General features: G+C 40.1%; 1 protein-coding gene across 2 annotated transcripts in view; it reads left to right on the forward strand.

Annotated features, from left to right (window-relative positions):
- The window catches only part of PHACTR1 (phosphatase and actin regulator 1), a 317,945-nt gene that overhangs the window by 16,839 nt on the left and 276,308 nt on the right, over positions 1–24,798 (forward strand). The gene's annotated exons all lie outside the window — the stretch shown is intronic.

Consider the following 24,798-nt stretch of genomic DNA (forward strand, 5'->3'; position numbering starts at 1 on the left):
CTCTTAATTACAACCACTAGTTAAGAACTAGCAGGTTTTTATCTACTTCAGCTGTAAGTTATAATTATACCATTACTGCTGTTATCCGTATTGTTGAACAACTGAGAGATTGCATACACAGAGTCAATTATACAATTTGGGTATAGAACAGATTTGGTCTGGATTGCAGAAAACCCACAATTTATAAGTGATTAACAGTGCAACTGCTACCTGCTCTTCTCTTTTATTATATTAAGAGTTCTGCTTTGTTTGATTTTTCTGAAATATACTTGTTTATTATGTTTGTTTCTGAGTATTGATCAATTAACTCACAGTTATTACCTAGCATGAGTTAACAAATGCTGTTCAATTAGTTGTCCCTGGTATGTTTTTTTTGCTGGTGTTCCCAGACTGATTAAGATACAAAGCTGTTTTCCAAACTCAGGGTTATTCTCCCTACTGTTATACATATGCAAATCCTATTAATCTGAGTTATGTGCTCATATCAAGAGGGTAATGTTTCCCAAAGGATTTAAATTGCCTCTTCTGCCAAAATTAATGTAGCTACATAACATCATAAAACTATAGACAGATATGAATTCCTTTTGCATATTTGATACTGAATCAGTCCACATACAGAAATTAATTTCTTAATTTTCTGAAAGACTTCCTCCAGTGCGACACTAGAGGAATGTGGATTATGCTCTCACTTTTGGTTGGTGATCTTTTGTTTTCTTTGTTATGCTTAGAAAACTGGTATGGCTCCATCTCTTAGCATCTATCTTTGGCTTTTCATACACATCTTTCTAAAAGCAGTTTTCCACTTGTCTTTCTAACTTTCTGATTCAGGCATCTAAAAGCTAATGCCAAATTACTTCTGAAAACTTGGTCCTCCATCTGTGACAGTTGTCCAGTAGCATAATTTCTTCCCTAGTCCTGTGCCAGCTGACAAGTTCAAGTGTTTTTTACAGGTTTTGACCTATTACAGGGTCTGACTGATTTCTGTTCTTCCTGTTGCAAAATATTATACTTTTAAAATGGTAACACAAGGTAGGTAGCTTTCAAGCTTGATAAATTAGCAGAGGTGATGAGTGATAGGGAAATAGACCACTTAAAACTCTCACTAAATGATCCAAGATGTGTGAGCTTTTCTTCTGCCTCCCCTTTCATGCAGCTGCTTAGGGAATCCCTGTCAGAATTTTATCGATGTTTGTTAGGGGAGGGGGAACTACTGCATTAGGTTCATCTGATCAGGTTCTCTTTTAGCCCTTCAAGTGTCAGTCACTATTGAAGGTACGTCTATATACAGACAAATAAGAGAATCTTACTCCTTCCTAGCCGAAAAAGAGTAAGCTTTGTACTGCAATCCTTTGCAAAATTGATTCTAGCAGACTGGCTTCTTGTTAAGTGATGCAAGAAGTTATCTTTATCTCAGCTGCCATGGGACCTTCCTGAGATCATTCAGGGAGGTCACCAGATGTCAGTCTTTGTTTGAACAAGGCCGATTGTCTACTTAGAATTTAACCTGGGAAGGGAGACTTGGGGAGAAAGCAAGCCTTGGAGAAGGTGTAAGGCCAGAATGACTGCAGTAGCTGTACTAGAAGTCAGAAAAGAGGAGGTGTTCCTTCAGAAAGAATATATTTACTTTCCATTCTGTGAAATGAGGGGAGGGGAGCTTTTGTGTGTGAATATATCCTGTCCACCCCTACTGAAAAGTGTGCACCAGTGGTGCAACTGAACAGAAGCCTGTGGCCAGAGGGGTGCAGGAGCTGGGCTCTGAAGGTGAGGAGAGAGAGGTAGTGACAGAGCAGACCCGATAGGGATGTGCAGCCTGTGCTAGCTATGGAGCCCAGCTGGCTTGCTCGACCCTGAACCGCAGCACGGATTTTAAGTGTACTGAAGTCACTCAGTAATCTCACTGAAGTGGCTGGATCCTTAAGTGATGCAAGTCATTTGTTGACTTCAGCCAGGGATCTGAGCCAGACTGTAGAAATACACATCTCTGCTTCCCTTCAATGATGAAAGGTCTGTTTTATCTCTTTGTGGTATGGAGCCACATGTTCTCCTGGAATGTGTTCTGGGAAAGCAAAGCTGAGAGGGAAGGGACTGAGTGGCTCTGCACAATTTTGCCATGTGTACAGAAGAAAGGTCCTTGTGGCTAGAAAGGCAAGTGAACTCGGTACCATTTACTGTTCTTAAGCAGCGATGAATAACTCACATTGGAGAGAGGAAAAAAACCCACGGCATCCTGTGTTAGTGCTGCTGCAAGCAGAATTAATTCACAGGGTGTAAAGAGGGAGGAGGATCCTGGCAGAAACTGCTGAATGGCTGAGACAAATGTTAGCGAGCTGGGAAATGTTCATAGTCGGCTGTTTCTGTGATGCAGAGCTGGTGGGGGAAAGCCAGGACACAAAGGGTGACTGTTGGTTTTATATATAGGAACTTTCCCGGTCTGAACCGGGCACAAAGTTGAAATCAAAAGCTTCTTCCATTTTCACTGTCCTGGCACCTTCCACACTCTTTTTGGGCCCTAGTACTTCTTACAGTCTTCGTGGTAGCCTGCCTTACTGTTATTATTTGTATCACTACATTCATTCCATTATATAGTTTTTGAGCTGTGCTGAATACTGTTCAGAGAGTAAAATGATGATTCTCTGTTCTAATGGAAAGATAACGTGTGTTTTAGCCTTATACATGTTGATTTGTCTAGAAGGATACGATACATTTTTCTGCAGTGATCAAGGAGGAGGTTGTGCACTTTATTTTGTCACTGTGTAAAGTAAGAAAGAATATTTATACAGCTCACTGAGGTGGGTAAACTCTAAACAGGTGAAGGTAAAGTGAAATGACTTGGCTGGATTATCTGCAGGAAATCTCCATCCCATCCTTTTCTATCTTTCTCTGAAACCCACCATTTGATTTAAAAATCTGTTTTGAAGTTTCTGAGTTTCTGCTCCTGGTCATCCTTACATATGATTTAGTACACTAACCCAATTAATCATCTCTGCAGTCATTTGAAATGTTATGACATTTGGAGTTGTGTTTTTTCTTCCCTGTTTATCCAGCATAAGTTTGCATATATCCATAATGAAATATTCTGCGTGGTTTTGTGATTACAATAAATAATCCCTAAAATGATATAAGAATTTAAACTACTTTGGATTTATGGATCTCACAGATTAGAAATTATGGTGAAGGAGTAATCTGAAGGGCATATTTGTATCTTTAAAAATACTTTAAAATTATAGTGGCTTTAAGATTTCAGGTAGAAAAGATTGGTCTCAGGAGAACAGGGGAGAGAGAAATATGCAGTAGTAGGCTTTCTAATTTGTGTGGGAGGTTTTATTTCTTTCTGGAGAAAGATTAGTAAAAATGCATGCTTGGAAAAATTCCACTTTCTCTGCTCTAATCACTCCCTCAGATTATTGTCATGGAGATCATCTTGTACTTAGGAAGCCAAATCACTAGTTTTGGCAAAGCATTTCTTAATACTTTGTAAAAGGGCCTGAAGAACTGGCCTTCTTTGCCATCAGGCTTTACATTACCAAAACTTGTGCCTGCACTTTAATTGGATGATGACTCTTAACCTTAACGCTGCTTAATCTGGAGTATAGCTAGAGATCAGATACGTGCCCATCACTCATTTTGTGGCTGTTTTCCAACCCTGGTGGCAGGAGTGCACACACAAGGAAAAATGAGCCTCCAAACTGTGTGGCAAGAATACACTGAGATAACTGGCCCTTGCCAGGGCTAAGTAGAGTGGCTGAAAGCGCCTCTGCATCAGCATCATATGTGGCAGGTAAACAGTCTATTTTGACCTTTGGTTTAAGACTTGACCTTCGCTGAGTGCCAGATGGGAGTAAATTTAGAGGTTCTCCAAGTCCTATAAAGGGGAGAGATGCCTTTGCTTCACTGATTGTCATCCAGAAGTAATTGTTGATGCAGGCTTTAGTTAACAAATATAGTTGGGGACAATTTGAAGGGAAAGGCATAGTTAGTCAAATGGTGGAACTGGCAAGAGGAAAATGATCCAAGATCCATTTCTCTGAATGCTGAATGTGTTGGTGGAATTGGCTAAAAAAAAGCTTGATATTTTAACCATTCTTGTGCCACTGGACATGTGCATCACCTTTCTGTGTCAGGGGGGCAGCTGATACTTGTGCAGTCAATGGCATTGACATCACCGTGGAACAACCGTGACAGGAGATAGAAGGAAGGAAGGTACATATTTGCTTTGGGATCGGAATATGCAGACCTGATGCCTCTTATAGCTGTCTGAAGTACGTGTGATTTTTAAGGCCACTGTAGTGCTTTGTCGCTAACCTGGTTCTTCAAGAAAATCGATGCGGCAGAATTTGCCTGACTAATAAGTTATATCTATATTTGCCTTTTGCTCGATGAGCTTGTTGGGTTAACACAATCAAGTTTATTCCTGCAAGTTGGGAAACTGCAAAATCCTTTTATTTTTCTTGTTTCATCAGGAACTGCTGTTTTCTTCTTGGAGCTAGGTCTTTAAGGAAAATACATTTTTCCAAAACTTTGGATAAAATTGTCACAACTGGCAACCCTGTTCAGAATTATTAGCTGTAAAATTCAGTAAAAAGAAAAGACCTAATTCTCAGTAACAGGTATAATTAGCTTTAATGCTTAATTACTCTGAGTCAACTAATTGGTTTCACTGGGACTACTCACAGTAATACTCACAGCTAGGCACGTAAGTGCCTTCAGAATCAGTCTTAAAGTTTGTAAGTTTTTGCAGTATGACAAAGTCATTAGTGCAGAAAGAATGTCCTGGGCTGTCTGTTTTCAGATAATATAAAATGTCAATGCTAATGAAATACTGTGTTATTAGCGGTTGTTTCTTCTGCTTAGACTTTAGACCATAGAATCAGTGTGGAATATTATAATTCTGTCACAAAATAAAACTTGGCTGCATTCACGCTTTCTTGGTGACAAATATTCATGACAATGTATCTCTTTAAGATAAGGTGCAAAAAGTGTCAGTTCTAACATTTTAATGATATTAATGTATTTTACATGGAAATACAATTTGTTGATACAGTAACTAAAAATGTTTTCTTCATTCAGAATACTTTTAGGTTAAAATTATATATAATTATGCAATTACCATTTATAATCATGCAATTCTGTTGCCTTCATTTAGAATGCATTGGTGGTCTTGTTTTATATTGGTATGCTGAGGCTGTAGCTTGACCCTCGGTACATGGCTGCCTTCCCTAGGTTTTGTTGCGGGCCAATGTTACTGAATATTTGAAAGAAGATAGTTATTGCCTTTACTGCAGACTTCGTAATAATTTTTTTATCTTGAAATTCCAATTCAATCTGTAAGAAAATGATGTCCAAAGAAGAATTTAAATGAGTAGCAAATTCAGCAAGAAAATAGGGAGGCAGAGTTGAAAAACCTGTGTTTCTTCTGCACTCCACACTCTCTGTGGTTTCATTCTGGAAATGAGGTATGTAAGATGGGGGAAGTATGTGACAAGTGTTTGCATGCCGATACACTGTATGGACACATGCCATTTTAACCACGATGGATAACAACTGCAGCGCATATTTCAGTTAATCAGAAAATCCTTGCTATGCATAATTTATGGTGCAATATCATTTTTACGATTAGTGCTTACAGTACTTGGACAGACAGACATCTGATTAATAGTTTATAAACAAATTAAATACTTGATGCGTTATTAAAATAGAAATTTCATCAAGGCTAAATCTAATTCTTTGCTAGAATGTTGGAAATAGTTAAAGCTTGATGTGAGCTTGATGCCCCAAGTGGGGGAGGACCTGTTTTGAGTGTGGCACTTGTCTGCCTGTGTGTCCTTATTTCTGTTCTGTGGGTAAATCTACTGATGGTTAGATTTGAGAACTGATTAGGGTGCATGTGCTTGGGAAAAATATTGCTACGTTCCCTCAGTCAGTCAAAAAACGTAAGTCACTCAAGTGTTACAACAGTGTTAAGCCATCAGAAACAGCCTTAAGTTAAAGGAGTCTGTCTCAAGCTAGTCTCATTTTGCTACAGCGTTGCACTAAGCCATAGGAATCTCTCTCAGAACAGAAATTATGCTCCCAGTTAGGATGAAATGAGAAATTAATAGTTATATTGCAGTATTCCTTGAGAAAGAGATTACTCCCATCTGACATTTGTAACGGTCCTTTGTTTTCCTTGCTGAGATCATGATAGTACAGTTTTCATACGTAATTTTTTTTCTTCTGCTTAATTCTCTGTTTTCTTGTACTAGAGAAGTGCTAGAAACAAATGCAGAGACCTTGATGTGGCTATCTTGATGCATGAGGCATCTGTAATGTTTGGAGGAGAAGGGCTGTTCCCCATGCTCAGCCTCAGCTGTGGGAGCGTGTGGGCGTAAAGGTCATGTTGTGCAGACTGCTGGTGAAGAGGTCTGTAGTTGAATATCTCATGCAATGCTCTCAGCTTCTGCCTTCTGTGAGGTTTTGTTGTTGTTGGCATCTCTCTTTTCCTGCCGTCTTTTCCATTCTCCTGTGTTTATCAGGCCTATGTATGCTGGCAGCAGCAATATGTTGGCCTGCAGTTTCTTGAAGGTTGTCCTTACTGGGTTGGGAGAGTTGCCATACCAGCATTTAAAGCTGTAAGTTGGGAACTGTGGCTTTAAATGATTACCCCCTATCCTCAGGACCTCTGATAAAGAGCTATGTAATCTACACAGTGCTTCCATGAACCCAGTTAAGGCAATCATTCCCCAGAATGATGATCACTCCTGCTCTCTGCTTAGTGAGTGCTCTTTGGGTCACTGTGGGTAAAGGTGGTTTATTGAAAATACTGAGGTGGAGAGTTAGGAATAAACTGCATTAAGCTGCTAAGGGGTAGTCATTGTTTATATTTAAAGCAGTTTGGCATGTTCATCCATTCATGAACAATTAAATTTTGTCTTATCACCTTTGTTCATCATTCATTATGACTTACACTACACATGAAAGCTCTTGCTAGATTTCGCTGATATGATGAATGTTTTTCAAAAAAACTTTAAAAGTTTGTTTCAAAATTATCACAATTACTTACTATGTTGAAATAGCCAAAAATAAATGGAAAGCAATTGATCGTTTTCATTTGCTCTGTGTGGAACCATGGCAAATCTTGGAGCATTTCAAAGCTAAAAATAAAAAATTAACTGGGGTTAACTAATAACCTGTAAAATAATAGCCTATAATTATAAGGCAAAAAGAAATCAATGAAGCTTAATTTGTAATTTAGTTTTATCTCAAGGCTCAGAAGAACAAACCATTCTGTGAGATAAATTTGATAAGATTGCTGGAAATAATAATTGTTGGTACAAATTAATTTATAATTAATGTTTATTTTTTAAAGAAAGCAAGATAGTCATCACTGAATAACCTTGGGGTCTAACCTTGCAAGCTTTCCCCTCCGCAAGCAGTGCATGTAACAGCTCTGTCAGTGTTAAAGGAGACCCAAGGGGAGAGTGGTAAAAATGTTTGGCTGGGAAGTATCATTACACAGATGGAATATAGCTTTTTGTTAACGGGCTTCATGACATAATAATAAGAAACCAGGGAGAAAGAGTCACCAAGATTAAGGCAACGTAGGGCATGTGATGTCATTAGAAAAATGGCAGGGCTTACTAAACTTACCTGCTGACAGTTAACGGTGCCCTAGGCAGCAGAAACATGATCTTAGCAGGTACCCACCTAAGCGGCTGTATATATACCTAGAGTTATGTGTCAGCAGCCTGAGGAGCGTGCAGGGACCATCTGTTAACCAGCATGAGTTTAAAAGGCTTAAAGTGGGCAGCGGAGGGATTGCTCTGAAAGATGTGCACTTGTTCTTTCAATTATTGAAGTCAGTGGTGGGTAGACAGGTCAGAGGCAGTGATAGGTGTTCCTTCCTTCATCGTAGCTGTTTCAGGTTACGTTTCTCTCTCTGGCAATGCTTATGGGTATTTGTAGCCAACTGCAATTTAAAGTAGTGCCTAGTGTTGAGAGGGAGCGAAGTGTAGGACCTGCTTGCTTATCTTTTCAGAGATACCTCCTGCTTTTAAACTTCTTTCTTCCCCTTTCTGCTAAAATAAAACATTGTATCATCTATATATCAATGTGGTGAATAAGGAGGCACTTAGCTTTCCATAAAGTTCATAACAGAAAGAAAACGATCATCAGCAAGAGATAGAGGGATATACTGAGGAAGTGGACGTGGTGACTGTATTAGCCATAGTAAAATCCAGAGTTGTTTTAGCAAAACATCATTCAAAACATGTGACCTCCCATATAACTTTTTGTCACTGTATTGGAACACGTTTCATCTTGTTTGTTCACTTGTGTGAAACTATGGGATTAGGTTTATGCGTTCAGTAGAGCTTTAGTGTACCATCGCCACTAGTGTACGTCCAGCTTCCCATGTTGAATGGTATGTTGTGGGTTGTTTGCCTTTGGGAACAGAGTGTTTTACCCCTTTTAGAATTTTCCACTGAATTTAAGGCAGAGTTTTAAAGTGGATTAAGCAAGGAAATGTAGGTTGGATCTTGAAGAAGGTATTCTCAGTGGCTTAGATCAGCTTTCATATTTTGGTTTAGCTGGTGTTGCTATCTTAGAAAAAGATCCAGGACTGTATAGAAAAGTGACCCTCATCTATTTGTTTTATTGGCCAGGAGGGGTATTATTGCTGCTGCTCACAGTGTGGCCCCTTAACTAATATGCCATTCAATGAACACAAGAACATATCTGTTGTCCTTCCCCTGTCTTCAAGCGTGCCCTGAAGACTTCAGGATAAGTAATCTCAAATCTCCGTGTATGTCCTTTCCATGAGGAGGAAGCTCAGAAGACCCAAAAGTCATACAGAAAGAAAGGATTTTCTCCAGTCACAGTGGCCTTAGTAATTGAGCTTAATAATCGTGTTTGCTAACAATTTTCCCTCTCCAAATTTTGGGAGGGATCAAGACATTTTCTGGGAAGAACTGGTATATGTGGAGTGAGGGGGAGAATGCCCAAAGTGAATTCAATCATTAAGAGATGTATGTATTTCCCTGAAAAGAAGATTGTTGGACTGAAGAAAGATGTTTCTCTGTGCTAGAATTGAATGTTGGGGGTTTTTTTTCTGCTTATTGGGTTTTAGAGGACTGTATTTTTTTGATTTACTATCTCACTTCTCATAGAACATTACCAAAACAGTTTCTATAAATGTCTATGCACAGAGTGGTTTATGTGAGCCAAAGACATTTTTTTCTTGCTAGATCTTTTGTACCTTGTGGCACAACTGCACAGGTATTTGTGTGTATCATTAAAAGTTTTTATTCTCATCTGTAAAGTAAAACCTTGAGTGCTAACCTCTTTCTTCTGACAAAGTCCTTTGATGCTGTTCCCTTAGGAATCCTCTTCCTTAATTCTGTGCCATTCCATGTGGTGAGGGGGATGCTCTCTCTGAAGGACTTGTCCTCCCTTCTGAACTCTGCATCACAGTCATCATTCTTTTGAGATTGGAGAACTAGCAGTTATTTATAACAGAGCTTCTCTGTATTGTTCTTCATATTGGCTAAAGGAGTGACTATAAAAGCCAATAAAGGTTGTTTTTCAACCCTTTATCTACTGACTCAACAGTACCCTGAAACCACATTGGCCTCAGAGCAAAGGATTAAGCATACATCTCATGCGGAGAAGCTTCTTATGTCATTGCAGTATCTGGTCACTGTACTTACATGATTTGCCCTGTAAAGATTACGGCAATGTGTTTGTTATAACGCACACCTCCCCTTAGAAACCTTTCCTGGTAGCTTCATAATTAAGTAAAAGTAATGCTTTTGTAATTTTTTTCAGGTTTCTTTCTCCTCCCTCTCTCCTCAGGAAGATAATACAAAATATGAGCAAATAAGTCTCCTTTTAAGGCAGTTTTGGAGTAGTTCAGAGTGGCTTGAAAACATATGAAAAATGTTCAGAAAAATAGGTCTGACTGATTTCCTGTTCATTTAAATTAGCAGTTATCCCAAGGCCCTCTTATATAATAGGATTTTTAGTCCCCAGTGGGTAGGAAATAGTTATCTGAAACTCTGCTTACTTTTTACACTGTATCAGAATGAGTCTCCCAAAACAGCCTTTAAAGGATTGCAGGGTAATTAAGGTTCACTGGTACAAGGGTAACTAGATGGCTATATTTAATTAGTCTCCCTGTAAGGCAGAACTGCTGCATCATATTTGAAATGCCCTTTGAGGAAAATAATGAAATATGTCTTACAGGAGCTTTAGTGTGATGATCAGTGTGGTTAGTATTTAAATTTGCTGCAAAGTGAGCTCCTATTACACAGCTAACACAGCTTCTGATAGATCACCATTACAGCATCCTTCTTCAAATAAATAAATACCTATTCTATTACAGTTCTGTAATTAGCCATGGAAAAGAAAGAACTGTTGTCTCACAAGGATACTGTCTTCCCTAGCCATTTCCTGCTTTGTCTTATTGTGACTGTGGAAGGACCCAGTTCAGGAAAGCACTGATGCTCATCATCTAGGCTCATCATTAGCAAACATCAGAAGTATGTTCCTGAACGGGTCTCTAAGTTGCAAATGAAAATCTGCTCTGTGGAGATCATCCTCTCAGCATCTTTTTTTTTTTTGTGCTTGTTTCAGAAAAGAGATGGTAAACCAGCACCAGTCCCAAATAAAAGTGTTGGCGGGAGGCAGGGCAGGTGAAGTTCTTCATATATTCCCATTAGGATGTTTGCATTGTCTCAGGAGGCACAGCACAGACCCCGAGGTGCTGGCACACCTGTATGCAATTCTGTGAAGTATCATGTTCAGAAGCAGGCTGTGCCCATGCGCAGAAGAGTTCAGGGAACAGACGTTGGAGAGAAAGGGGAAGACTTTGCCACGTCAGCTCAAATAGTGGTTCCTGCTTATTGGTCATAACTGTTCTTTAGAGCCTCGTGCTTTCCCTGCTTGCACACTCAGTTTCAATTGGGCCAAACTGGGTTTGCTAGACCAACCTCTTGGAAATCAAGGCCACAGATATGTGTGTCTGATGTGCTCCCTAATATGTACCTGGGATGTACCTATGGCACGCACCCAGTTTTAAGAACACCAGAGTGTTCCCCAGGTCCCTAATAATAGTATATCATTAATCTAATCTTTGCATAGCCTCTTTCACCCTGCTTGGGCTGCTGGCCCACACAGCCTCATAAGACCTCTCGAGTTGAACAAGTTTATGGTTGCCAGGTGTGCTGGGTTGCTTGTGGTTTCTGCCCAAACACAGTTTTTCTGTGGAAAAAAATCCACGTCTGCCAAACATTTGCCAGGGATTTCCAGATCTAAAGCAACCCAGTCAGAACAGTAGTATCAGCCTGTCTCTGGATCCTTGTAAGTTTGTGTACTTTTCTCTGCATTCAAAGAGCATCTCTACAGGGCATGCCTGGCCAGTCTGACACATCCTAAAAATGTATGTATTTCTATGTAGGAAAAACTATATCCCAGGGGAAGCTACCCACCCCAGCTTTACTACTGTCCTCAGGATGCTCTCTGGAAAGTAATTTGTAGCTGACCTCATGGTGCCTGCACTAGAAGGAGACTTTTCTGGGCTGCTGAGGACACTGATGTGCTATATACTTTGTTGTATTAGTACACTAGTGTACCAGCAAGATGAAAAAAAACAACTTTCCTGTGTTTTTCATGCTAGAGGTGCTAGCAGGTAAGTATTAATTGACTGTATTGAAATATTAGTAGACACTGCTGAGTTAGATGGATCCTTTTAATACAGAGAAACTGATGCACTGAATCAGTTCTGAGGTCTTGTTCTGAGGCTTTGAGCTCTTGTTCTCAGTAGTGTCTAATGGATGGACAATTCAGTGATTTGTGACTGTTGCAATTCTTTAATTGTTGCAGTAAACATTGGTCATGCTTATTGGAAGGTCAGAGAAATAATATGCTTAGACGAACACAATCTCTGTTCATGGAAGTCATGGAAACAGTTTCATTTTGGTTATCTGGAGTGCAGGGTAATTATTGCATTGTTGATTCACATCTTTAAAACATTGGGTCTTCTGCATTTGTGGAGGGAAGCAAGAGAAATGGATGTAACACCTAGAAGGTGGGTCCACTTCATGGAGTGTATCAAAAGCCTCAAAGTTCAAACCTGTATGGGAGTGTGCACAGGGTATGGATTCTCCTAGACCACGCAGTGCTGGTAGTAATGGATTCAGTTTTCACTGGTTCTGTATTTTTTCAGAATAATGTGACCCATGTGATGTCAAAAAAATTAGTAAACTCCAAGCAAGAAGCTTGTTTGCAGTAAATGCAAAGCTAGTGAATTGTTGCTCTCCCAATAGATGGTCAGTTGCTTTGAGTTGGGTTTGCTACCCAGTACTTAGAAACTCTGTTCTAGCTTTAGTGTGGCAGAGAGCTTACTTTGGTGCATGGCCTTTGGAAACCCTATGAAAGAGACCATTCTACTCCCTAATTCAACATTGCTCTTCACCAGATGACCTGCATGTAGTTTTATTAATTGCACACTTTTATGGAAGCATACTAATGTCTTGGGGTTTTCAGCACGGTCACTGTTGGTTTGTTTGGCAGAATTTGAAAGATAACCAGCAGAAAGTGTGACAGTCATGTAAGGTGATATTCCATCTAGAGAAGTATGACATTCTAAACTTAAGTAATTATCAGTAAACAATAAATGACAAGCCTGCTTTTATTCTTTGTTTCTTTTCATCTACCTTTTAAAGTTTGAGTGTGGTCCTGATGTGGTGTTCATAGAACAACTTGGCTTCTAAAGACCCAGTACGGTAACAAAAAGAAGGAAAAAAAAAAATCACCCGTTGCCAACAGATTTGCAATTTACAGTTACCTTGTTTTAATGCAACATGAACATTAAAATAAAAAAGCTTGTGGGGAGGGAAGGAAGAAAGCTCTCACCTAGAGCTGAGAACGTACACTGAGGGCTTTCTGCTTGCTTTACTGCTGTTTTCTAAAAAAAAAAAAAAAAAAAAAAAAAAAAAAAAAAAAGAGGAGATTTTTTTAATTACTCCTACACAGACTGGTTTGTTACTGGAGTCGTCACAAAAACTGGTAATCCTGAAAGTTTGAAGCTTGATGCTGAGTCCAAAGGTGACAGGTTCTGAGTAGCAGCTACTCACTTGAGCAGCCCTGGTTATTTCAGTGGGACTACAGAGGTGAGAAGGGGGTGCAGAACCACCAACTCTGATGTACTGCTGTCCAGGCTTTGGGAACATGGGAGGGAAAGGCACTTAGCAAGATGCTTCCCAGTGCAGAAGGCCACTGTTTCATCTTTCTGCTTCACGGGATGGGAAGACCTGTTTTCCCCATGTGGTCAATCTGTCCTCCTGCTGGGCTGTGTGTCCAGCCAGGGTAGATGTCTAGCCTAAGGAGCATTAAGGTCTCTTATGTGTCTCAGCGCCAGCCGTGCTCTACTCATGTGTCAGGGAAGAAATCTGCCCTTCAGTGCTTCCCTGCTGTGATGCCATTCTGTGCTGCTGCTGCCGATGTGGAGTTATCCCTTGAAGACACAAGAATATTTGTCCCTTAATATTTGTCTGAAAAGCACCAATACTTCCTTTCTTGTTTAGATCTGTGTCAATGAAAAGGATCGCCTGTGAGTTAAGTGTAAACCCAGTGAGAAGGAGATGTAAATAGTGTAAGCCCTTGTGTTAAAATAATCTGTTTTTTTCCACCCTCTGCCTTGCTGGTCTGTAGGTAAGATCTGTTAGTGGGTGAGATTGTTGATAAATCTGGTTGGGCTTTTACTGAGTAATCCAGAATGGGGGTTAGCAATGCATCGGTTATACTTGAAGCTGAAAGAGGATGAAGATCATGCTCTTTGCAGCCCGGTGTAAATACTGCCCCATGCATATCAGTGGCCTTTCCGAGCCCCGCAGACTTTGGCATCAGCAGGATCCTGCTCTGACTTTCTTCTAAGTGCAGTTCTTAAATAGTCTTCAGGGAGTTGTTTTTCCTCTTGGCAAGTAGAGTGACTGAAAATCCAGTAAGTGATCTTTATGAACATCATTTAAATTCTCTGTATTGCATTTGAATACTAATTCCTGGCCAGCCCTGTGCTGTTCTTTCTACTTCCTAGTTCTCAGCTAGTGCTTACGTAGCTTCATCTTGCTCTGCCACATTTTAACTTAGCTGGAGGATAAGGCATGAAGGCTGAAGTGGTGAAGACCTCAATCACAGCCATTCAGGTGCTGCTCTGCTGGAAGAGGTGAGTGTAACAACATGGTCAGAACAACATGTTGATTCTTCTTACCACAGAAATCAGTGACCTTCTAGGAAAGCCCTAGTGTGCATACATAGATTCAGGTTTTGATGATTTGGTTGAGGATAATCTGAAGCGAGGAGTGAAAAAAATGGAAATTCAAACCAGTCATAGTTCACCATCTCTCAGGCCAGTTGGGCTGCCAGTTAAGAGCGCCACCTTTATCTATATTTCAGCAGGCTTGTGAATGAAATATGAGCATTTGCCCTAAGGAGCAGCTTAAAAAAAACCTCAAAGGGTTAGGGGTATGCTGCATTCATTTGTAAGTAAGGGGATGTTGGCTTTTGGGGTTTCTTTTGGTTTTGGTGGTGTATGGTTCAGGTGAACCAAAAACATTGGGCTGTTTCCTATGTGTCTTTACTACTTGGTAAAATATCACTTAACCGTCCCTGTACTTTATTAATTTCATGCTTTTCTTTTGATGCTGCTTCATAAGATATCTAATGTTGGATTCCACTCCATTGGCATGGGAGAGTAGTATTCAACCAGACAAAAGAAACACAGAGAATCTCTTAAAACTGGGATTTAATCTGCTAATTTGCTATACAAGTGTATCCTGAGTATGTGAAAAAACTTGCCCTCGCTCATACATTCACCAACACTCCTAAACCCCCCCCAATCTATGACCCTAATCTTGAAATGCCTTTTGTAGCCTTACTTATAGTTTTTAAGAGAGACAGAGTCATTGAGACATTGCTTCAGCTAGTAGGGTTTCTACTGAAAGACCTTTGCTAGACAGGGTTCACTTCAGCTCACTGCAGTGTTTCAGCCTTGCATCGTGACGGGAGCATGAATTACCTGTGAGGAGTGTGAAGGGGTTTCCTCCCTTTTTGTTATTGTGGGGTTTGTTTTACTTAGAGTGCCATAAGGACATGATCTTTCAGGAAATTCTTTTTCTTTCTGAGGGCCAGATTCTGGAAATTAGTACCAAAGCTAGGTATCCTCTATTTCATCATTTTGATTGTGTAGAATTAATCATACCGGGGATGTGTCTGCAATGGAAGAGAGTGTCATTTTTGGAGAACTATTTGGAGAACTACAGAGATCAGAAGGGTAAACCTACTTCTCTTTACAAAACCTCTTTTTGGAAAAGAGAAATAATTTCCTCAGTTACCAGATGCAAACAAGTTAGGTACCACCATCTGTGGTAGGTGTAGCAAATGCAGTATTAAGGAATGCCTGTGTGGCTATTCAATCAAATAAGAAATTAGTCATATATTTAGTGTAATGGAACGTTTGTGGTAATGTGTATTGCTCATAATTCATACTGACAGTAAGCTGTGAAAGTATCAACCTGAATATTTTCTGACAAAACTTTCCATGTGGCAAAATATAAATTTGCCTGGAGTCATTTAAAAATTGATGTGATGTCCTTGTGTGGCTTCCTGAAGCGTAGTGCTATTTTATGAGCCAGTTATCTAAAGAAAAAATAGATGCATCTCTTGTGAAATGAGCGTTGAGTGCCTTAGATATACTTCTGTTTATTTTTTTTTTTTTTTGTACTGCTTGTTGGACTCCAAAGATGTCTTTGAATCCTTCCTTTCATTTTTTTTCTTAATCTAAAAGAATATGGAATACAGCTGGTTTCTACGCATCCCTCATTTTTCTCCTTTCAGGTGTTTTTTAGAGTCCAGTTTTCAAGGTAATTCAGTCTATAGGGTAATCCTGAGCTAGACTACAGGTTGATAGAGGATGAAGAAGATGATAAAGTAAATGTTCCTTAGCTATCCTGTGACCCTTCTGCCAAAACTGTACTATGCCATCTAAGTCACCAGTGGCGCTACATCTAGCTCTAGTTCACCTAAGGTGAATGTCAGCTGTGATGCTGTTTCCTGGCCATAGATGAGTGTGAGTGTATTGTTGTCCTGTTTTTAAGACATACTACAGAGTTGTTTCACATGGGCCATCTGTATCATGTTTGCTCTCATTGGCTCAGTTCTCAGTGAAACTTGAGAAGAGTTTCCATGCTTTTTTGAGTAACTTTGCTGTTCTTTTCCTGTTGTCCTTTAACTTCTCCAGTTGCTGAGCAGTGATGAATGTAGTTGCGTTTTTTTATACCTTTTCAATAAAACAACTTGTGTTTTGCAGGCCTTGGGCAGCTCTGGATTCATCAAAACAACATGCTTTGCAGTCCAATGTTACCAGTTTCTGGACTTGATCTCCCTCTGTTGACTGACTTCCAGATACTTGGAAAGCTTCTTGGTGATGGAAGCGGCTACTCTTGCAGTGTCTTTTTTCATTATGATGTTACACAAGTACTTTGCTGCGCTCCATCACTGGGCGTGAGACAACTGTATTTTTAGCTGACGCGGAAAGCTCAAAGTTGGCTAGCTTTAAAAATGATTTTTCTATACTTTCAGAAAATTAACTTCTGTGAAGTTGTTTTCCTCATACTGCTTTTAAATCTGGGAAAATACTACTTTGCTCTTTCACAGCTTGATTAAAATTTATGGAAGATTTTAGAACCATAAGACCTTCCATTACTACATGGGGGAATAAAGCAGAATAGCCAAAATAGGATGAGGCTGTAATGAAAAGCCTTTGACTTAGAGTGCCGATTAACTGAAAATGAAAGCTGTTTGTGGTTTAAGATGTATTCTGACTGTTGTGGTTTGAACTTGGCCAGCCGCCAAACACCACGCAGCTGCTCGTCATGCTCCCTCCACCCAGGGGATGGGAAGAGAATTGGAGGGATAAAGGGAGACTCATAGGTTGAGATAAAAACAGTTTAATAATTGTAATAGAATAAAACAATAACAATAACAGAGAGTACAAATGGGTAATGCACAGTGTGATTACTCACCACCTGCAGACTGATACCCAGCCTGTTACTGGCTAGCGATCCCCAAAAAACCCAAGATCCTGCCGTCACAATCCCATAAATGAGAGAGAACCCCCTCCTTCCTGGCCACCCCTCCTTTATATACTGAGCATAATGTTACATGATATGGAATATTCCATTGGCTAATTTGGGTCCAGTGCTCTGGCTGTGCCCCCTCACAGCTTAAGAAAAATTAACTCTATCCCAGCTGAAACCAGGACACTGACCAAAAGCTCATATCATACAAAGGCTGTTGTTAGAGAGAGGGCAATGGCTGTGGAACAGAGCCTTGCAGACTGTGGAAGGAAGGTTTCAGAAACATGATTGCCTTCTGTGGTCAAATACCATTTAATTGTTTGACGCATGAAGACCTGGGAGTTAGTCTTATATATAAGGAAATAGTTTCATGGCAGTTCAGCCTAATCTGTGTGCGAACTGCCATTATCTATCCCACCCTTGGCCATGTCCACCTATTTCCTCACTTCAGCTAGAACTAGCGCTTGTCCAGAAAACCATGTAGTGAAAGAATAGGCCCCAACAAAAGAAGTTTTTGGTGAAATCAGCTGTCTGGACCAGCTCTCCACACAGCTACAGTGGCCAGCTCAAGGGAGGGCACAAGAGTTTACAGCTAGGAGGGAAAAATCCCATATCAGCTTGGATTTAAATTGAATTGCCTTACTGTGAAACTACACATAAAGCCACAGCAAGGGCAGCAAGGAGAAGCAGAACTGCTCTATTCTCTCTTCAAAGCATCAGTCATTTGTTGTTAATGTACCTACCTCTAGGAAGTAAAAGAGACAAGATTCTGGCTTTTGAGGTAGGGCGATGGTGTAGAATGATTAAAACGAAATTGGTTGAACATAATACACTTTTACATTGATGCAACTAAAGGCAGAATCAGGCCCAGGATCTATAGGAAGGACAGAAAATTAACTAATTCCTCCATAAGTTACTGTTGGCACCAGAAATATTTAGAAATATTGATTGTTGTAATTTAACTAGGTCATATACAGAACCTCCTTCTCTTTGTCTGGCAGAATTGGATGTAGGAGCTGTATTAGGCACATGTGGTAATTTGAATGTGTTGCAACATCACTGATATTTTTTTTTTTTCTAGCTGTGTTTTACCTGATTACCTGGTGAGGATTGGGCAGTAGTAGTCAAATGTGTCCTTTATGCAATAGTATTGTTTTCAAGACAATTATTCCAAAAGGGTGCAATTTGAATACACTCAACTGAGTCATGGAGGTCTAAAGTAAAATTGGTTCATTAAGAAGACAGACTTAAATAAAAGCCGTACCTTTAACCAATCTTATGGGTAGTAATATAGCACAGCAGATGAAAATAAAAGATTTCCAATGACAATGGTAAGCCATGCTGTATAACTTGCACTACTAAATGTAGCCTCTGTCAATTATTACTGACCTATGCCTTATGTCTAATAGTAGAAATAGTACTGGTTTCAAATACTTGCTATATGGTGTGGGTTTTACTCAATGAGTCTCCATCTTGAACTCTGTAAAAAAGATATCAAACTTCCTCAAGGGCCTTCTGTTTAGTTAAGCCTGTGCCTAAGGTTAAACTTCACAGTTGAGTCAAGGACATAGTAGTTGTAGCGTGGAAACAGAAGAAGGACTGTTTAGTCTCTCATTGCTTTCTTAATGTAGTTCCTTGAGGAATGATGCAACATCTCTTACTTTCCTAGAATAGGTTGTTGCCTTCTCCTTCTCTGTGATTTCTTGGTTATAATGACTTGCTTATTGTTAAACAGGTGAGGGAAGAAGGCAAATGCCCTTGAACATTCTCCCTTCCTACCATTCAGGAATGGGGATTAACAACATGAGGATGGTTGCTTTGACATCTTATTTCAGAGTTGGCAGCATCAACAAAGTTCATGCTTGTGTGCATCAACAAAGAATCATTAAACAGGACTAGGAAGAGCTTCAGAGAGATCATTGTGTCCAACCCTCTGCTCATGTAGCTTGTCTGAGAGTTGACCTGTGCATTCTCTGCATGGTTCAAGAGCTTTGAGCTCTTCTATACTTCAGAAGTGCTACTAGCAGCATTACACTGGATAAAGGTGTATGTTTTTCTTTGTTTGTATGCATTTGTTTTGTTAAACATATGTAAAAGCATGAATCATATGGTGGGACACTGTTATTGATGTAAAAACATTGGTTCCCAAAACTGAAACAAGCTGTACTTGCAGCTTTTATACCTTTATAGCCATATTCTCACTCAGAGAATTTTGCTGCTTTTAACCATTGACTCTGTCTGTCCTAGTTAAAGCAACAAAAGTCTTAAATATGAGCTTAAAGGTAGTCTGTACTTAAGTATTTCAGTGAACTGAGACTCAAGGAGTGCTCCTGCAACAGTCCTCACTTAAGTTAACTGTGGATGTTCTGGCCTGTAAAACAACTTGCTTCAGGATTTCAGCATCAGGATTTCAACCATCATAACAATTTCTCCTGTGCAAGTACAAGTTAAAACAATAACCATGCAATGGAAATCCAGAAAATCAGCTCTTAAGGCATTCATCATTTCATTTGCTCACTAAACTGTCACTTCCATATGTTTTACAATATCCATCGAACCATAATTTTGGCTTCTGTGTATTCTTTATTGTAGCAATTGCTATTGAATGTATACCATTACTTTCTTTATATTACTTACGGGATGGTTTTTCAAATTCATGGTTTTCAATGGTAGGCATGAGCCTGCCAGACAAAACTTCTATTGACTTCAGTAGTGTCAGCTAGGTCAATGATTAATGTTTTAGAGAATCCTCAAAAGGTATAATAGGAACTATTTCTCAGTATGTCAGAGTTGTAAGGTTAGAGGATTTTTAAAAAAATTCAAATTGGGGTTTTATATAAGTAGTCTTTTGGACTCATATAATTGGCAAGGTTGACTTGATGTTCTTTAGAAAATGTGCTCCAGACATGCTGTCCGGAATAGGAGTACTTGATCAACCTAGCTCCTTTTCAATGCCAGAGTAAGGTGGAACATCTGCTCCCAGTGCTTTAAACACTGTCTCTGTGAGCATTGTTTTTTCGCTCCAGCTGGACAAGGTGCCTCCTGAAGGCAGGTCACTTGCCTGAGTGAACTTTAAAGTTTTTTGGTCTCTGTATACATTCTCTGGCCTGCAAAGTGATTTAAATTGAAAACCTATAGAAAACAGCAACTTTTTTAACACATTTTTAAGAATTGTTAGCAAGCCAGCTATTACTCAGCTTTTTTTTCCCCCAAGCTTCAGGAAGCTGAAGAAAAAGGGTGTTTGCTATTCTGTCTTCTCAGGTGATGCGACATGGAGAATTTAACTGGTGGTAAAGCTTCGGTACTTAAAAGATGTTGTGGGGCTTTTGTGGCTATCGTGGTGTGGAGATGGAGTAGAGGGGCCTCCTACAATGCTGTGTATCGCTTCCTCCTCTCTGTTGAGGGCAAGAAAGGAAAGGATAAGAAATATTCATTCCATTCACCATTGGCAGAGGTCCCTAAACTCAGTTTGTCCAGATAGGTTTTAGAGCCATTGAAGTAGTCCTGTGAAGTAATTAGTGCTCTGCTAATGATGTGGGAACTGCCAGTTTGAAAACTGCAGCTATAAACTATCCCTCTCTCCTCCTTCCCCACCTCTTATTTTTTCTTTCTCTGGGCACATCTCTTCCTTCTTTCACGTGCCCACAGTTATGTTCTGACCCAGGCTTGCCAACGTTTAAAAGTGATAATCTCCCTCCAAGTCTGTTTTTTGGTCATAAAGCCAAGCTAAAAGTCTGATAGAGTGTTTTTCATTGCTTGTACATGCAAGTGTTAGCCTTGCACCATTGCCCATGTTGCACTTTGTTAAATTTGTCCTTTAACAGCATAGTGAAAACAACCAAATAAGGATTATGGGAAACTTTTGAAAGGTCTCACTGGGTAATAGCATTAATAACTTAAAAATAGGAACCATTAGCTTCCCAGTCCCCAGACGTCACTATCACTATTTAGATTTGAGCATCAAGAGAAAGGAAAGACTTAGGGTTACTGTGTTCTTGTGACAATCTTAAGCTAAGGGAAAAATCCCTGGAAAGGATGAACTATCCATTGAAATCAGTGATTGTTCATTTCTGCCTGGGAGAAACACCACAGGACCAAAGGCAGATGCATCCTCCATCTACTGAAAGTCTCATCTTGCCAGCCTGTTTTGAAATACATCACAGAATATGCCCAGTAGCATTGAAATACAGTCTGCAGTGCCAGCTAATGACGAAAACCAAATGATTCCTTGATGTTTCATTTAAATATTTGTGTGTTTGGTTTTGGAATTCAAGAAATCCTGAGTCAAGCTGTGAGATTGTAAAAGCTGAAAAATAGGATTTAGCAGGGGCTGCCCAACTGTGGAGTGACATTGGCTGTTTGTCAGGAGCTGGAAGACTCCTGTTGAGGGGCTGACAGTGGTTACTGATATCTTTGACTGTTAAGTGCCACTTCTGAAGACTATGTAATGCACTTGTATAACATATTCTCCAGGCGCTAGCATGCAGGGGACACTGATCTCCTTCTGTGCAATAAATAAGTTATTCACACAGAATAGTTGAGGGGGGAAGGGTCCTCTGGAGATCATCTAGTCTTGTTCAAAGGAGGGTCAACTACAGCAGATTGCTCAGGGCTGGGCTGTATCCAGTTGGGTTTTGAATATCTCTGTGGATGGAGACTGCACAACCTCTTGGGTAACTTATTCCAGTGTTTGACTGCTCTCACTGTAAAAGAGTTTTTTCTTATGTTTAAGTGGGATTTATTTATTTTAGTTTGTTCCCATTCCTTCTTGTCTTTTCACTGAATACTACTGAGAAGAGCTTGGCTCTGCCTTCTCTACACCATACCATCAGATATTTGTATCCACTGATGAGACCTATATCCACCCCTGAGCCTTCTCTTCTCCAGGCTGAATGGTCCCAGCTAGCTCAACCTCTCTTCAAATTAAAGATGCTCCAAGTCCTTTGTTTTGCTGGTCTTACTCCAGTATGTCCATGTCTGTCTTTGGGAGCCCAGAACTTGGTAACCCTAGAACTGGACACAGCACTTCAGATACGGTCTTTTACCTTCACCATCTGTGTACTGAAATTCAAGGTCTTTGGTTTGAGTGCTGTGTTAATGCATAGGGAGCAGATTGCTGCCATGTCAGCACTGGTTCGAGCATGCAACATTCCTTCATAACGATCTTTTGCTATTGCAAACATGAGGGATCCCAGTCCATCATGTTTCCCTTCTCCTTAAATGTAACTCCTGCCATCTTCTAGAACCCCATAAGCAGGCAATCCTCATCTGCTCATGTCCAGTTTACCCTGTCACCTCTTGGTATGGTGACAGAACAAGGTGTCCATTCCCAGGAGTCTTGTACCAGGAACGAAAATTATCCTCAGAGAGAAACCAACACTGAACCATAAATCTTTGTGTTGGAATACAGTGAGGAATAAAACAGAGTTATGACTGAGCATATGTGGGGTTGTCAAGTGCACAAATATTGGCCAGTGACCACAAAGATGCATGGAAGTAGGTTTTGGGATACTAAAAGCACATGCACCTCCTGAAAGTGCATAGCTGCCTCTTTGCTTAGTTCATTCCCTGCTTGTTTCTGGGTGGCCACCTCGAGCCAGGCTCCTGACTCACTAAGCCAGCCCACTTAGGTTGAACTAAGCACCCGCTCCTGACATTACACCAGGCATGTGTAAGAGCTGCGATGCCTTGCACTCATGCCTTCCTCATACAGAGGTGGATGGAGGCAGAAGGATGCCAGGTTCCACCTCCCAGCTACTTTGATGCATTTTTCAGCCTCTGCTGAATAAAGAACCTGTCTGCCATCAGGGGAAGGAGTATTTAATTTGCTGCTCTTGGTCTCAGGTAGGATAAAAGACTGAACCACCAAAGACAAACCTTTGGTATGTGCTGAAAGTTGGGAAGGGGTTACCCTTTCCCTGATGTGGGAGTAGAGGAGCTTAGATGCCAGTTCCACATATTTACTTCTTTCCCTGTTTTGCCCTGAAGATATCAAACCAGGAGGCAGTAGGACTTGTCATAAGCAGAGAGCTTACAATGCTTCTCTGCAATATTTTAAAGTGCCCTGCAGGGTTTAGGTTGTTGTCTGTCTCTGAAAACTGATTGCAAGCATCAGCTTTAGATCCCCTATGATGACAACGAGAAGTTTTTTGTGAGCATTTATGCAGTGCTTTGATACCATCAGGTGGAAAGGCTTTTTTTTTTTTTTTTCCCTGTGTGCATGTAAAGGATTTTTTGTAATGTTAATAGAAATTACTTTTTAAAATTACATTTTTCTCATTGTGAAGACATGTGAGCACTAAGAAATGCTAAGAGAGATGATAATGATGCAGAAGCCAGAAAATCATAGGGCTGCTGCTGGCTGTCACTCAGATGATTTTGTGTGACTTAAAATTAAAAAGATGTACATCAAGTGGCAGGAGTGAGTCACCAGAATTGAGATGACTCAAGTTGTTGATATGAATTCTGTGAGAAATGTTAAATGATGGGCTCCCACAGTGGCAGTACTGCAAGTCTCTAGGTGACAAGAAAGAAGCTTAAATATTAGCGGTAAGATGAAATGAAATTTAAGATTACATTGGGATACACTGGAAATAATAAGGCTTTTGCCAGTTGACCAGTTTCACTGCCTTGAAACATTATCTAGGAATATATTACTAAATCTTCTCATGTAATGCTGTCAGTAAGGATAAGAGTAAGGAGAGTGGTATTTGATACAATACTTCTAATTTTACTCAGTTGTGTATATGAATGATTTAACTCTCTTTTAACATAGGACCAGGTATCAGCCTTGCTACAATGAAGACTAATGAATATACTGGAGAACTAGCCAATGAATATACTGGAGAACTAGCCTGGAAGCCAGGTTTTGCCAGGCATGAAATGAGAGCTGTTCAGTTGAGCATCGTGGTTCCTGCACCCAAAGATCGTTTTATGTTTTGGGAGCAGAAGGTCTGAGCATTATCAGTGGTGCCATTGTGCTTCCAAGTAGCCACAGTTCAGAGCAAAAGTATAGCTGTAAAGTCTGCAAGTCTGTTGAGTTCTTGCAATATTTTGTTTATTGTAGACAAGGGAATCAATCAGTTGTTTAAATAAAAGAAAGGTGAGGGCATGAAAGGGAAAAAAAACAGCCCTTCTGACTGAGCATTTTCAATAGAGTACCAGGAGGCAATTTGAACTGGTGCACGAATGCAAGGCTGCAGAAAGCTGTAGACTAGTGACCCAGACAGAATGAAAAGAAAGTGAAATCCCTGCCTGCTCCAGCTTTTGTTGATGCTGCCAATCTAAAATAATAATCCTCACAAAATAACCTTTCATGTGTTCTGCTGACATCTCTGAACAGGTGAACAGGCTCTGTTTGGCAGTCAGCTGTATGGCATGCAGGGTCTGGGTTCCTCAACATGATTCTTCATTCCTGGATTGTATGAAACAGGATAGTGTAGAAAATGCACTCGCTTGCCTCCAGGGAGCATGGGCATTTCTGTGTGACAGTCCTAAGGTGATGAAACTTCGCAAAGATCTTCAAATAGTAGCCATAATACTATAACCTGTTTAGCTTCAGGTGCAAATTTCAGCTGTGGAAAAGGATATAAGAGGAGGATATCTATTCCAGATGGAAAATTGCTGATGTTTAGAGCAAGGGTACTAGTCTTAAAACAGTTTTATCACTTTTTGAAAGTTGTTGACTATC

This window comes from Strix aluco, chromosome 1 (genome assembly GCF_031877795.1).
Source record: "Strix aluco isolate bStrAlu1 chromosome 1, bStrAlu1.hap1, whole genome shotgun sequence".
Classification (NCBI taxonomy): Eukaryota; Metazoa; Chordata; class Aves; order Strigiformes; family Strigidae; genus Strix; species Strix aluco.